This window comes from Octodon degus, unplaced genomic scaffold (genome assembly GCF_000260255.1).
Source record: "Octodon degus isolate 3935 unplaced genomic scaffold, OctDeg1.0 scaffold00028, whole genome shotgun sequence".
NCBI classification, from domain to species: Eukaryota; Metazoa; Chordata; class Mammalia; order Rodentia; family Octodontidae; genus Octodon; species Octodon degus.
In genome coordinates this window covers 82,634-95,516 of record NW_004524604.1, presented here as the reverse complement: position 1 = coordinate 95,516, position 12,883 = coordinate 82,634, and the positions used below count along the sequence as shown (strand labels likewise).

The following is a 12,883-nucleotide window of genomic DNA, read 5'->3' as shown; positions in this document are numbered from 1 at the left end:
AGAGGGTCCGGCCCACGCTGCGCCTGGGCTGGGACTGGTCCCGCCGGCGCAGGGTAGCAGGAAACTCTCCGCACACTCACCGGACCTGGGCTAGGACTCCCTTCTTCCTTAAAAATACATTCAAACCCCATAGGTCTGATAGGCACAGATCTGCTAGGGCCAATCCTGGGAGTTACAAAACATGGGCCCTCCCTAGGAGGTTCTCTGGGATGGGATTGACAAAGGCATATGGAACTCTGTCTTCCCTTGGCTCATTCCCCTTCTAAGGCCCATCACTTGGCTGCTATTATGCTCATGGTAGCCCTCTGCTTCATTTCCCTCATCTGCAACACTGTCATCAGATTAACATCCCCAAAATTTTAACCAAATGCTTTTCTCAGATAACTCCTATCAGGCCTATTCCAATGAAACCCCTTCAACAACAACAACTCCTCGCCCTGATCTCCAGATTCATGGCCCCACAATGCCCTGGTCAGCAGGAAGTAGCCAAATGATCTCTTCACCATTTTTCTATCAAATAGAGTCTGGAATGATAGGTCACTCAAGGTGTCCCAGGCATCCTGCCCCAAACACTCCCCATTCTGTACCCTGGTCTCAGCTCACTTCCCCCTGGCCAAAACTGCAGAATAGGCCCACCCAACTTTAACCTGGGCAGAAAACCACAGAAATTCTCCTTTGTTAACATTGGAAGTCCCCCACAGATCAGGTAGCCCTTCCAACATTAGCTCTCCCTTGGCTGTTCCAGACCACAAACACGCTCCCCACAAAACACCTTCAAATCCTTGTGCTTTGCCTTGTTCACTGCTGTCTTGGTCCCCTAGACAACCATCCTGCTTTCTCCTACCTCCAATAAATCTTATTCTTACATCAGAATGCCTGGTCTGGTAGATTTCATGGATTCATATCTAACAATAATAAATAGAACATTTTCAAAGGGTCTTAAAATACTTACTTCCAAGTGAAAATGTCAGCCAGGTAGACACATATGTTATGTGCATATGTGTGTGTGTGTGTTACTGCTGTTGATTCAGGTCAATGTCACTAACTGTAAATAATAATTGCCATTGTGAAAAGCAAAACCTGGGAATTATTAGGTGGACACTATAATGATCCTACCTAATTTTAGGCAAGCCTACTCCATTCCCCAGGAGAAAATTTTCACCCACCATTTATTCCTTGGACTCTGCATTTGAGCTTTGGTGTCTCAGTGAAAAACACAACTGGAAATTATAAAGGAAAATTATCTTCTCACTTCCAGGCATCATTATTTCATCAAAGTCCACAAATAGCAACATCCCATGGGCCACCTCCTCTTGGGAAGATTTGTTTCTTAAGCTTGGTCAATAAGCCACTGTTATGCAAGTCTTTGGGCATGATGTCAAAGGTAATCAAAGGATTGCACTACAGCAGTAATGATGAAACTTTTAGAAACCATGTGTCCAAACTGCAGCCTCAGTCTCACTTACTAATCCCAAAGTACCAAACTTGAATACTGAAATTTTAGTTTAGAAAAACTCACACATTATTATTTTTGTCTTAAAAGAAACACAATAAGAGAGCTTTTAATTATACAACTTTTTTCAAAAGGTAAAAGGTTGAATTTTACATGCTGCTATGTGAGAAGCATTTTTTTTGGCTGGCTGGCTGAGGCTGCTTTAAGGGCTGGTCTTGTGTGACATTTGGTGGTGGAGATCAAACCACAGTTCCTGGCCCCTTACTGATTTTGCTCAAGAAGTTGTTTCAGACAGCGGAGTTAACCCACCAGCCCCCATGCTGTTACATGTTTAATGCAATCTTTTTCAAATATTTTTATTGTTTAAAGAGTACAAATTAGATTAAAACAGAAAAAATATAAGTGATATAGAATTGTACTTAACAAAGTAATATGAATTTCATGGTGATTGATGCAATCTTTGCTACTGTATCCATGCTGATAATTTGACAAATCTTGGTCCCAGCTTCCTTTCCCTGAGAGCAACACATGCAGCACTCAAGTCATCTGTTAGCCTGTTTCTTGTATCAGATTTGGTACTATTCAAAGTTAAAAACAGCTACTTACAAGCGTAAAATAATCCAAAGTAAGCAAAACAATCCCATATCCTCTCATTGACTTAAAATTATTTGTCAAAGGATGCCACACTTTAAGACTTTCATTTTCAAAACTACCAACTGTGCTGTCCTTTGTCATTCCTTCATACTTACGTCTTTTTACGTCTTTTCTGTCTTCTCAGGTCATAGCATTTATTTTTCCAGACAAAGCTTTCTTGAAATTACAATAGCTTTACTCCCAGATATCTAAAACCTAATCAGTATAAAATCAGAAAATAGCAAGTTCTTCACATTTGGCTCTATCCTGAGAATTGAGGAAGCACAGGGCTGATTCCATCTTATGGAATTGTAGACTTCTATCATTAAAATTCTCCTTTGCAGCAGCTACAATGCTAAAAAAATTCCTTGTGGACTTCCTGGTGTATTGTAGGATTGTCTGAAAATATAGAATTTTGTAAATGCATTTTTAGATTTGGAAAATATTTCAGCTGCTCACTTCCAATGTATGTGCGTGACTTAGTCCCCATACCAAGAGAGAGGGCTTTGCCTGCCTGCTGCAGCACAGGTGCCCTAGTTTCCCCAGCACTGCAACACAGATACATTGTCCTTTGTTGCAATGATCTGCAAAGGCCTATGTTCAGCCAATGACATGTGGATGCTGTGCCCTCCAGAGCTCGAGATGACTGCCCCAGTCCCACACACTCTGAGTTCCGTGCAGCCACAGAACATTGCCTGCATTGCCTTATGATTTTATGTATACCAGTTGCCTGTGCTGAACTCACAGTCCTATGTGTTCATCATCATTTGGGGATCCAAGTTCCAAATGAGCGACTCAAGATTGTTGTAGAAATGAATTACACTTTTTTTTTCATTTTAAATTTTATCTTCCTTCTCTACTGCTCAGTTCTTTCAACTATCCTAATCTCATGCTCCAATATACTGTGATAATCTAAGTTTATACCTACAACTGTGGGTCCCTCCAATAGTTACACTTACACAAGAATATAATTCTATACAGGAATTTCTTTTTGTTCATTCTCAGAGGAGCAAGCCTGGATATTATATTTCCCATTACCCAAAATATTTAGATGCAGGAACATATGGGTGGATTTTATAAATCTTCAGTATAAGTGGATTATTTGACAGAAAAATTATTCTGTATAATATTGTCATGGTTAAATACCTGTCATTATACATTTATCAAAAATCTAAACGATATTCAATAATTTACAATGAACCCCAATGTAAACTTGTACTTTATTAAATACTGATGTGTCAATATTGATTTATAAACTATGCCATGTAAACTAAAGATGAAATGGTGGAAGTAAGAGAGAAATTAATGATTATTATAAACCCAAACTTTAAAAAGTAAAGTTTATGAGTTTTTTTTTTTTAAGAAAAGACATATTTTCCAATTTGGAAGATGCTGGTTTCATGTCTTTCTTAGCATTTCAAAAATGAGTGGTCAAAATGAAGATGTGCATTAAATACAAAATCTACAATGACTTTCAAACATATTTAGAAAACATGAATATATAGCATTTCAGTAATAATTTTAAATTAAATATATGACAAGATAATACATTTCATCTTTTGACTTAAACATAAATCCAAGCAAAGCATTGCATTTAGATTTTAGACAAATAAAACTAATTCAACTGTAGACATCATCAACTGAAGCACAAAGTATTCTTAAAGACAAGACAAGATTGGCTACCTTTAATTTTGAGATCCTACAAAGCAAATGTTAAATCATAAATTAGATAATAAGGGATGTTTTCATGCTAATAAAATTATATATGATATTATCAGTCTGAAATGTTTCTTCATGAGGTGCAGCTGCAGAGACATAGGTCAAAAAAGAATTGTAATTCTCTTAATGAATAGAATGATTTGTTCTAATGGTGTTTGTAAATAGGATATCAAGTCCGCATCTTGTACAGCAATTAACCACTAAGAAGAATGTATGCAATGTGTTAACTATTGAAACTGTCCTACCAATTTGATTTGAAACTGTCTCATTGCTATTTGTTTATCAATAAAATTATGGAAAAAAATTGTACGCAGGCTGGGCACGGTGGATCCTGCCTGTAATTCCAGTATTTAGGAAGCTGAGGAAAGAGGATTGCTGTGAATTTGAGGCCTGTCTTGGGTACATAGTTAATCCAAAGTTAGTCTGTACTATATAGTGAGATCCTGTCTCAAAAAAAAAAAAAGAATTGTGCACAGGAAAAAAGAGCATATTTAAGGGACAGTTCATGAGATCATCAAGGAAAATATATAGAAACTGCACGGTTTGATGGCTAGTTTCAAACTCAGTACAATGCATTTCCAAATACAATTCCTTTTCCCACTTTCCATTTCCTTTCCAAAAACAGACATGAGTTCCAGGGGCCATGACTCTTCACTTTCCTTTTCTACTGGATTGCTATCAAACACACTGCACTAATAAATTTTATTTTCTTGAAATAATATACCTTGGAGAGATCATTTTCCAACTTTACCTATCACTTCCCTTCTCCATTCTTTTCCCTCCTTTTATATGTCCTTGCTGCCATTTATTACTCTCATATCCTTTATTTTTTTTCCTCTCATAATTATTTCCCTCTTTTCTGGTTTTCTCCTTTCATTTATTATTAGTTTCATTATAAAGAGTTGTGCAGATTCTTTTAACATTAATTGTCACCTAGGCTGAGGAGATAGCTTGGCAACCTAAGCACCTTCCTGGCAAACACAAAGATCTGGGCTTGTCCCGGTACCACATGCCATGCTGGCCCCAGAACCTGAGTGCGCAGTGAAAGCCACCAAAACCAGGCATGGTGGCACACATCTGTAATCCCAGCACTGGGAAGGCTGAGGCAGGAGGATCACCGTGAGCATGGACCCTGTAAGAAATAAATAAATAAGATTTTTAGAAATTTTCAGCTAGGAATTGCCTTTTCTGCCAGTTTTACTAAAGTAAATTTACTCACCTTTTAGTTTATTTCCTTAAAGGTATACTCGGTTAACATCCTAGAATATTTCCTTTACCTTCTAAAGAAAGTTTGATTCCTTATTTTTCCTATTTTCCTAACTCCTATGAATTGCTAATGTACAACATATTTTATAAATTTTCATATTCCGGTCATTTGGGATAATTCAAAATTCTATGTGACAGACTGGGTGTGGTGGTGTCTGCCTATAATCCCAGCACCTGGCAGGCTGAAAACAGGAGGATCACTATGAGTCTGATCCATGTAGTGAGACCCTGTAGACTCTACACTAAATGCATTTTTAAAAAAATTCTATGTGTCTACCTTTTTTGCATGACATTTCAGAGACTAATTCATATTACAGCATTCATCAGAAAATTATTTCTTTTTATGAATGAATAATATGCAAAGCTTATATTTTCAGTTATTCATCAATTACTAGACATTTCAGTTGTTTCTTCCACTACTGGAAAAAGTACTCTCCCTGCCATCAGGGCTGCTTTAGCACTGCCTGGGAAATTCCTTCGTGCCATCCAAATTACTTCAGGTAAAATGCTGCCTCTCCTACTGAGCTAGTGAGTTGTGTTCTCCACTCTTTCATATTCTCACAGCATCTTCTTTATTGTTGTCTCATATGGTCACCTCTGAGATTCATGCTCATTGCTTTTACAAATATCATACGTGCTGAGAGACGGCAATGACTAATAGGAAAGTTTGTCTCCACTCCAATCTTCTCATGGCTCAAACTGAAAAACTCTCTCACATTGAGCATGGAAGCATGGCATAAAGTGTGCGAAGGCAAGCCAGGTGTCTGTAGGTGCTCAGCAATATTGAAATACCATGCTGAGGAATGAGGGAAAATATCCAGAAATGGAAATACTTAAATGGGACCTGAGGATGCATACTTGTGATTCGGGTAAATAGTAACATAGGGAAGCAGTTTCTAGATAGAAGAGCCAGGACATGAATTTTTGGTACATGCAGATGGAAGTGTTATGATGTCATGTTGCATCAACAAATTTGAGATGCTACAGTGTTTTCCAAAAAAAAAATTCTCAAGCTATCTTCCCATTCTTGTGTGTATTCTGCACAGGTTCTTCTGAGTCAGCCCCTATAAGTAGAATTTGTAGATAATAAAGGAAAGCTCTATTAGCTTGCAAAGAATTATGCAACCAGACTCCAAGCATCTGTAACAGTGGGTTCGATTTATGTATGCCTTCTTGGCCTGATTCCAATTTACATTTAATTAGTTCTTCCATCTTGGAGGAGAACAGATTCTGAAAGGGAAAAACTATACAGGGAAAATTTGTTCTTTTTAAACTCTTCTTCTTCTAAAACTACCTAGCCCTGTAACTGCTTCATGATTCTAATTGCTTTCTTGACCCCTGCAACCACAACACCATAATGAAGTATTCAGGGTGCCTGATTGCAACAAATCCCAAGACAATTAATCTAACCTTGTAACCAATGATTTCACCCCGCTAGCTAATCGGAGAATTGCTAGGCTGTTCCATCTTGCCTTTATAACTCCTGCTTGTGCATCGAATAACAGTGCTAGCACATGAGCACATGGGCCTGCCTTCATTGTTGGGAGGGAGTCCCAGCCAGGACTGTTGGTGTAAAATAAAGCCATACACTGGCTCCTGACTTCCTCAGATATAGTTTCTTTCCCAGACTCAGTTTTATGGCAACAATTATTGAGGGAGACAGTAGTTTTGATATACAAAGAGTTGCTAGAGTGAGGCTGAAATATGAACACATGAAGGAAACTGAAAGCAATCCCAGAAAGTCCTTATATAATTTTCTGAAGAAAGAATTGATGCATTTAGCTAGGCATGATGGCACATGCCTGTAATCCCAGCACTCAGGAAGCTGAAGCATGAGGATTGCAACAAGCTCAAGACCATCCTGAGCTCCACGGTGAGTTCAAGGTCAGCCTGGGCTTCACAGTGAGATTCCCGTCTCAAAAAACAAAAACAAACAAACAAAAAAATGTATTTGCAAGTTTATTTTTATTTGTTATTACAGAGACAAAATATCTACTCAAGGAATATGATGAAAAGGTTTATTTCATCTCACTGTTTCAGAGATTGTAATCTGGGTTTGACTTCTACTGTCTTTGGTTTTCAGGGGAGGTCCTGGGAGACCCTCAAGTCACAAATGGTGATTCTGTGAAACTGGAGCTGGGGATGGGATAGAATCAGGGCCACATCTGGGTAAAAGTGGCTAGAATCACTATGGCAGAATGCAGGCTCCCTGCTTAGCTCCAGACTGAATTCCTCTGTTCTTTGGTGCTGCTTTATCCTCCGTCATTTTTTCCCTTTCCCTGGGGCAGGTACACTTTCAGGTTCTCAGCATCCTGCACCCACTGCATGACTGCTAGCCCAGAAGGTAAACTTGGACAGCTGCTCTCTACCAGTCTGGGCAGTGAGCCTGGGTCAATCCACCGTGAAGGCAGTATCCACTCAGATGGGCCGAGGGAGGAGGACTTTTCCTGTGCATGGTGTCACAGTGCATGTCCTGAGCATGTCACACTTGGGGAAACCCTGCTTTGGGTGCAGTTGGATATGGGTACAGCATCGTGAGCTAGGTCCCTGGTCTTATTCCTGCCAGCAGCTGCCCAGGTGGATTTAAAGTCTATAAATATCTGTGATGCAGATTCTCATACACACAACTGATTCTCTCAGACCTTGGCATTTTTATATTACAGTGACTAAGTAACTTTCCAATATGTGCCCACATTGCCTAACTTGTAATAAGTTTCTGTAGGGGCCATGGGCATCCAAAGCAAGGTTCACCATTACTGGTGAAGTGACTCGGTGGCGGAGCATGCAGCTTGAGCAGCCCTCAGGGATCTCCACCTGGACTGCATATGCAAAAATATAAAATAAAATAATCACCTTAATTATTTAAGTGAAAATTCTACTCACAATGTTCCTATATGAGCTGAGCTTGCGGCCTCCCAGTATCAAGGAATGAATTCACAAACCACAGCAGAAAGTTAGGAGAGTTTTACTGGAAACAGGAAGAGTAGCTCCTGGATTTCCAGGAGGATTCCCACGTGCATGGCCGCATAGCCCCTCAGTTCAGAGCTACATGTAGATAAACAGAGCACAGGAATTCCTGAACTGTTTTGTGGCCACCTACCACAGGTGACTCCATGGATTTATAATGACCAAGAGGGCCCCAGCCTCCCTAATGCAGGTCCTCAGTAAGCAACGTTTACAGGAAACTGGGGTTTTAGAGAAAATCTGGTTGTTGAATATTTTAAATTCCTGAATACTCTGGAGCTTTGTAAGGAGTAGTTTTAACTTCCTAAATTAGGAAGGGCTAATCAGGGGGCTGCATTTCTTCCTGCCTGACAAGTATCCAAAATACTAATTTGTTTTCTATTCTAATGTCTTTGTTGCTGGTGGTGTTTTATGAGACAAGGTCTTGCTATTGGTTCAGGCTGGCTTTGAACTCCCTATGTAGCTAAAACTGTCCTCAAACTAGCAGTAATCCTCTTGCCTCAGCCTCCCAACTGCTGGAATTACAGGCATGCACCACCAGGCCCAGCCCTCTTATTTTAATTACCCAGATTTCTCCTAGGCCCTTTCTGTAACTAGGCTCCTTATTCATAAGCTAACTAGGGAACTATTATTTATAATTAGACTATATAAGTGAGGCCTTCCACAGAGTTATGAATGCTGAATAAAATAGAGGGGTTGTCAATGTCACATCAAGGGAAAGGAAAGTGTTCTTGTTGAGGACAACCTTGCTAAGGAAAACTTCACAAGAGGTATAGAAAATTGAAATTGAGATTGTCATCTCTGATGTAACAGCTATAGTCTTTAAATCACTGATAGATATTCCTTTGAAGTCAAAATGCTGAGATGGATTTTATATAAAATGAGTACTGAAGCACAGGTGAGCCCCCTTAGTTAAGATCTGTGGCATTATCAGTGAATAAGTGATTTTTGGAGTGAAGAAAATCAAGGAAGAGTAAAAAGGAAATGGGAGAGCAAGGGGTATTGGAAAATGCTAAAATCAACAACTACAATAGTGAGCTTCTTCCATGTAGGTCAGATTATTGTTAATATGACAATAAATGAAACATCATATACTGGCTATCTGAGAGTGGGTCACAGATATAAAGAAATGAAGGGAACTTATTAACAGCTAAATATGTCTTCGGTTGATACTGATCAGTTCACCTAATCATTTTTGAGGCAAAATTGGAAATTAGGAAATTGACCTTGTTGTCGTTTCAAAGATAAGGTGTACATATAAAAGTAGAATACAAAAGACCTGAAAGGTGTGTTTGATGTTTTTATGGTACAGGGGCTGAAGTCAGAAATTTTACTCTGAGTTGATTCCCTGATGTTTATTTGTTTGTTTGCTTGCTTGCTTGCTTGTTTGTTTGCTTAAATGGAACCATAGGGGGCCGGCCAAATAGCTCAGCAGATTAAAGCACTAGCAAGCAGGTGCAGGGGCCAGGGGTTTGATCCCTGGGCCTGCCATGCCAGCTCTGCTCCCAGGGCCCTCTGAGACAGCAACTGAGACTGGGCGTGGTGCCGCACATCTGTAATCCCAGCTCTTGGGAGGCTGTAAACAGGCAGATCACTATGAGTCCAAACTATACAGTGAGTCCCTGAACACCCTGTACACCCTGTCCTAAATACAAAAAAAAAAAAGAAAGAAAAACATTTTAAACGTTAATTGCTCCTCTCAAAAGACTAGCAGAAATCAGTAGTACAATTATACAAAGTATGTGGCATATATACATAAATATACCTTTCTCCCTTTTTTTTTTTTTTTTTTGGTCCTTTTCCTCATTCCAGTTTTTCCTTCTCATTGAACAAATTCTTTCTCTTTCACAGTATCAATTGTACCTTTCAAATTTTATTTACTCTTTCAGGCTCTCATACTAGCAAGATAGTATGATATTTGCACATGTGGATCTGATTTATTTCACTTACCAGTATAGTCTCTAGTTGCATTGATTTATCTACAAAAGCCTCAAATTTATCTAACCTTTCAGTACATTTTATTTTCAAATTCTTTTATATTAATCAAATAGAAAAAGCAAAACAAAGCAGCAGAATTGCACATATTAGTAGCCCCAGTGGACTATAATTGACAGTCACTGGAAGCCCAAAAAGAATCCTTAGAGATTGTCATTACTGAGTATTCTGCCAAATTCCCTTTTATTAGGATTGCTGTTTTGTTAATTTTCCCTGCTTTTCTAAATCAAGATCATTGCATCATGTTAATGCAGCTGCTCAGATGATTTTTTTTTTCTTTTTAAGTGACTGAGGAAACTTGTTTACAGCTCCAGCACACAAAAAAAAAACTTTTCAAGACCAGTTATGCCTCTGCTAAAGCCTTAGCTGTACATAAATATCTCTGTGTCAATAAAAACTTTCAACTGTCTTCGGAGGTAATTATTCACTTTTTTGATTGCCACAGTTTCTAGTTTGTTAATATTTAATTTTTTTTTACATAAAAGTTTGGGTTAGTGTTTTACCTTCTAACTGCTCATGTGGCAGTATCTTCTGTTTTTACAGCTTTCTTACTTACAGAATAAAGAACTTTGCTTTTCTGAGATTATTGTCCTATATCAGGTTAATATGGGGCAGGGGAGATGGCTCAGTAGAATATGCACTTCCCTGGAAAGCTCAAGGGTCTGAGTTCAATCCCTGATTCCTCAAAAAGAAAAGAAAAGAAAATCAGGCTGATGTGTTGTCTCCCACCTGGAACTGATTTGCTTGGTGGAATATTTGCTTTCTCTGCTCATGCAATATGCATTTATTTCTTTTTTTTTCTTTTTTTTGCATTTATTTCTTATTTGAACGCTTTAAGTTCAATTGAGATTAGATCTTTTAAATCCTCTTCTGCCTGCATTGGTCACTTTTTTTTTTTTTTGCTTTTGACTGTAATACAAGATGTTAGATTCCATAGCCTTCACATTCATTTTAGCAGGTACTGAGTGATGCTTTACATATAAATAAGAGAAATAAATGTACTGTTGATTTTTAGAACATCACATGGCATGTTTGACTATTTTCTTATTTCAAATGTCTGTTAAGGGAAAATAAGCTACTCTATGATAGTGTTAAAAACAGAATTGCTAAAACAATAACTATAAACACTTTAAAAGTTACGCATTTTGGACTGGTGTGATAGCTCAGTGGCCTAAGCGCCTGCCTGGCAAGCACAAGGACCCGGGTTCGATCCCCATTACCTCACGCTGTGCTGACCTGGAATTCTGGGCATGCTGTGCAGACCACTGAAACCAGGTGTGGTGGCAATCTCAGGGCTGAGGAGGCTGAGACAGGAGGATCACTATGAGTCTCTTGTTGTGCTAGCCAAAGCAATACTATGCAATCATTTGCAGACTTAACCGTGAGTTAATGTTAGGTGCACTGTTCTTGCCACGTGAAGAGGCCTTGGCTTTGCTATCACCATCGTGTTCAGACCATTTTATACATTTCAGTGGTCTTTTTTTAGGGGAAAAGAGCAGAACTAAGTCCACAGTGAAGAAAGCTCTTATTTGGACTAATTGCTTTTATATTTTCATTAAACCACTCAAAAAGTAGCAGACCTTTCTGGCACATAGCTGAGTCCTTAGCCACTGATCAGCTCAACCATTTAAAAAATGTTCAAGGGCCAGCGGCTGGCGCTGCACGGGGGTTGGGGAGGGCAAGTGGCACGGAGGCAGTGGTGGCCCTGGCAGAGGCCTCTCCACAGCCAGGACGGTACTTTTGCCTCTGCTGCTTGGTCGAGATCTTGCCGCTCCTGCCGGATTACATCTGTCCCAGATGTGAGCTGAGCTTCATCAAGGAGCTTCCAGAAGAGACCAGGAATCCACAGCCCCCACTGACCAGAGCCGGCTGCCCTTTGAGAATGTGACCAGCATCTGTTCACGCTGCCCCAGTGCCATGGACAGTTCACTTTCAGCATCTTTGATGACAGCTTTGAGAGCCCCACCTTCCCTCCTGGGTCGCAGGCTGAATACAGCAGGGACCCTGAGGGCTGGCGGGAGAGAGAGCAGCAGTCTTGGCACCGGCATGGCACCTGGCAGCTCCGTGCCCGCCTTGCCGCCAGGCGGGCTACCGCCCGCACCAGGGTGTCCCCACGCCGGAAGGGATCATCCAGCAACTGGTCAATGGCGTCCTCACCCCAGCCACCATCCCCAACCTGGACCTGGGCCCCTGGGGCTCCCTGCATTCAAACCCAGTGGACTATGCCTAGGAGGCCAACGGCCTGGATGCCCTCATCACACAGCTCCTCAACCAGTTTGAGAACACGGACCCCGCCCCCCGCGCCCCCGCCTGCAGGCAAGGAGACGATCCAGGCCCTCCCCACCACCACTGTCACTGGGGAGCACTAGGCTCTGGACTCCAGAGCCCCGCGTGTGAGGACTACTATGCGCTGGGCGAGAGCGTGCTGCAGCTCTCCCGCAACTGCCTGTTCCGTGACGGCTGCATCGTGCCCTGGCTAGAGCAGCGTGACAGCTGCCCCGTCTGCAGCAAGAGCCTCGCGGGCCAGAGCACAGCCACGACCCCCGTGCCTGAGTGCTGTGAGCGTCTCGTCCCTCTCCTCCAGCTCACCCAGCAACGAGAACGCCACAAGCAACTCCTGAGCCCGGGCCGCGGCGACGCTCAGCGCTTCCCGTCCTTAACACAGCACAACGCAGCCAGGCTGCCCCGCCGAGCGGACCGGCCCTCCAGAGACCAGAGCTGGGCGGTACCTGAGGGACACAGGCGCTGCTGCTGCACGCGGGCCGGCTCCTGTCCACAGGGTGACCAGCACAACCAGGAACAAAACTGCTCCACTGATGTTTTCTTCTCCACCCCCTTACCCCCCACCTCCCC

The 12,883-nt window shown here is 41.2% G+C and overlaps 1 pseudogene; it reads left to right on the top strand.

The window, feature by feature from the left end:
* Positions 1–12,651, top strand: part of LOC101586079 — a 25,717-nt pseudogene extending 13,066 nt beyond the window's left edge.
* The last annotated feature ends 232 nt before the right edge of the window (positions 12,652–12,883 follow it).